At 37.1% G+C, this 3,512-nt stretch overlaps 1 pseudogene; it reads left to right on the top strand.

Annotated features, from left to right (window-relative positions):
* The first annotated feature begins 498 nt into the window (after nucleotides 1-498).
* Nucleotides 499-1,168, top strand: LOC100688409 (annotated as a pseudogene).
* The last annotated feature ends 2,344 nt before the right edge of the window (nucleotides 1,169-3,512 follow it).

Genomic DNA, 3,512 nt, shown 5'->3' with positions numbered 1-3,512 from the left:
CTTGGCATCATTCAAGGTAATTAAAGGGACATTTCCATAACCTACAAAAAATCAATCATTGAGTTTTGAAAAAATCATGCACACACAGAAACAATTTTACCCATGAAGATAATAATTCCATGAAAATAAAGTCTGGAAATGGGTAAAATGGAGGGGCAGAAAGCTACAGTGAATATTCAGTTCAAAATTAAATGTTTCAATTGAAAGTTATTTTTTGCCAATAGAAATTGGAACTACATTGTATCTCCACGAGGAGAAAGTGGAGAGAGCTGAACACCGAAAACAAGTGGAGAGTCCGATAGCAGGAGCTCTCTGGGGCACTGTCCTCGACCTTCGACCTCGCTCCAGGTAGGCAGATTCTTTGACACCCCTGTGCCTCCAGCACGCAGCAACTGTTCCTAAATAACTGCAATTTGCTACAAAACAGAACGCAAATAATTTCTCTTCAAAAAACATTTCAGAGGACTCGTGGGTAACTTGCTCTTAGGAACCAACACCATGGCATCTGGCTGCAAGATTGGCCTGTCCATCCTTAACAGCGATTTGGACAATTTAGGGGCTGAGTGCCTCCGGATCCTGGACTCTGGGGGCCGATTACTTGCACTTGGATGTAACAGACGGGCCTTTTGTTCCCAACATCACCTTTGGACACCCTGTGGCAGAAAGCCTCTGAAAGTAGCGAGGCCAGGACCCTTTCTTTGATAATGCACATGATGATATCCAGACCAGAACAGCAGGTAAAACCAATGGCTGTAGCAGGAGCCAATGGATACACCTTTCATCTTGAGGCAACAAAAACCCAGGGGCTTTGATTAAAGACATTCGGGAGAATGGGATGAAGCTTGGCCTTGCCATCAAACCAGGAACTACAGTTGATTATTTGGCACCGTGGGCTAATCAGATAGATATGGCCTTGGTTATGACAGTGGAACCTGGGTTTGGAGGGCAGAAATTCGTGGAAGATATGATGCTGAGGGTTAATTGGTTGAGAATGCAATTCCCATCTTTGGGCATAGAAGTCGATGGTGGAGTAGGTCCTGACACTATCCATAAGTGTGCAGAGGCAGGAGCTAACATGATTGTGTCTGGCAGTGCCATTATGAGGAGGGATGACCCCAGATCTGTGATCAACCTGTTAAGAAATGTTTGCTCAGAAACGTTCTCTTGATCGATGAAACCACAAGGAGTCCAGTGTTTATGCTTATGAAATCTTTTTACTGGAAGATAAGAATATTGACTACCAAACCCTATCATGGTTGAAGGAGTGCTATTTTCCTGAGCAGCTGCTCATTCCAGTGACTAAAATCTATTCTGCAGAATGTTCCAACAGGTTCGAAATTGGTATATATGACTATATTTTTAGCTATGGAATTTAAAGATTAGTGTGGTAAAATACAATTTTTACTGAGAGACTTGATTTTTATAAAGTAAAAATACACCTGTATTAAGGTTATAAACAGAAATGTGTATTAATGCCTAATGAAGGCATTACTAGCTACTAACGAAAAAATGTTTTCTTCTGCATTTTAAATCTTCTCGCTTCTTGATTGTTTTCCAAAGCAAAGGAAGTCCCTAAAAAAATAATAATTTCAGAACCAAGTAATTAAAATTGCTTATGTCCATTACTGAGTACAGAAAGGATGACCAATATAAAGAAAATAAAAGCATGACAAGAGGAAGGATAGGGGTGGGGGGGGGGGGGAGATCTCTCTTCAAAAAAGAAAACAGTATTGTCCTTGCAATTCAAATGCCTTTGCCTATTATCATTATGTAACCTAACAAAAGTGTTCCTCCCATGAAATCCATCAGCACTGTTGTGTTTTATCATTCCTTGTGACTTTTAAATTCACTCTGGGTACCTTAGTGTTCTGGAGCCACTTGGAAACCTGAAAGAATAAGGACAACAAAAACAACTCTTGGAAGAAACATTAAGATATTACGTAATACTTTAAACAGTTTTGCACTGGAAGCCCATGTTTCCCACTCACCTGCTCATTACTGATGCTATAATAGGGATCAGGTCAAAAAAAAATTTTTTTTTCATCTTAAGGTGCCCATTTGAATACTCCTCTCCCCAGCCAAAAAAATAAATATATAGACCATGTCTGCTCTGAAAGACTCATTAAAATGAATTCAGAAAAAAAAAAAGATGAAAAAAAAATTAATTCAGGTTGTGGCCAGGGCTACACTGTAAGTTAGAAATACAACTCTAGTAACTCTATTCTTAAAACAGACTGGACCATGGATTTTGACAGATGGTGACAAATTGGAAATAATTTACTCATTCATTTTATTATTTAGTAACAGAACTGACAATATTGACTAAAGCTAGTTCAGATTTTTAGTCTTTTCCTATAGCAAGTTTTCTGTTTCACATTCTCTTTGTGCTTCTTCCTTGATCTGCCTTTCTCACATTGAGTCTCTATTTAGTTTTAGTTTTAGTTTTTTAAAAGATTTTGCTTATTTGAGAGAGAGAGAGAGAGAGAGAGCATGCATGAGGGGCAGGGAGACAGAGAAGCAGGGTCCTGACCCATCAGGGAGCTTGAGGCAGGGCTCAATCCCAGGACCCAGGGGTCATGACCTGAGGTGAAGACAGGTGGGTTTTGTTATATATATATATATATATATATATATATATATATATATATATATATATTTATTTATTGAAGTTTGAAGTTCGATTTGCCAACCCAGAAACCGAAGCCAAGAAATTAACATAAAATATTTACATCCCTAGGGTTCTTGAGGATAAGCAAAATCATCTGTCCAAAACCTTTCACAACTCAGGGATAACAGCATTCTCACAGAAAACAGGTCTCATTGAACAAGAGCTAACAATATCACTTAGGACAAAGATGACAAAAACTGATTAAAAAAATGAAAGGACAAGTGGTTAATGAAAATAAAAATATTAAGGTATACCTCCACAGAATTGGAGATGAAGGAACCGTTTGAAAACATGACAACATAGACATGCTTTAGATGACTCAAGAGATTAAATAAGACACGTGAATCAATAAGAAGAATAGGAGAACATGAAATAAAACAAGTAGCTTTGAAAAAAACTAAGAAAAGTAAATTGTATTTTAGAAACATTGTCATCATTGTAATAAAAAAAAACCCAATAAGTCAATTACAATGAAAAAAATAATTAATGTCCTCAGTGGCCATATTACCCAGATTTAAATACAGGGAGACACAGATGTGGAAAATGCTCAAGACAGATCAAAAATATAATAATCAAAAAACAAAAAAGGTCTACTACATGTGTCTTAGAACTTTCAAGCATAAAGAAAAGGAGGGGAGAAGTAATACTTAAAGAGGTTTTTTCTGATCATTTAAAATGCTTAAAGAAAGAAACATGGATTCAAAAGGAAGTAGCACAGCCTGCCCCCCAAATTTAAATAAGCATCAATCTTCTACCCAGTCATATAAAGAAGAACTTAAAATATAGAAGAGCACTCTTTAAACCAACTTTAGGAAAAAAGGTGGATTTTCTAAAAAGAGATTGG

Source organism: Canis lupus, chromosome 31 (genome assembly GCF_011100685.1).
Source record: "Canis lupus familiaris isolate Mischka breed German Shepherd chromosome 31, alternate assembly UU_Cfam_GSD_1.0, whole genome shotgun sequence".
Classification (NCBI taxonomy): domain Eukaryota; kingdom Metazoa; phylum Chordata; class Mammalia; order Carnivora; family Canidae; genus Canis; species Canis lupus.
Note: the sequence above shows the minus strand (reverse complement) of the source record. Positions and strands in the feature narration are given on the sequence as shown.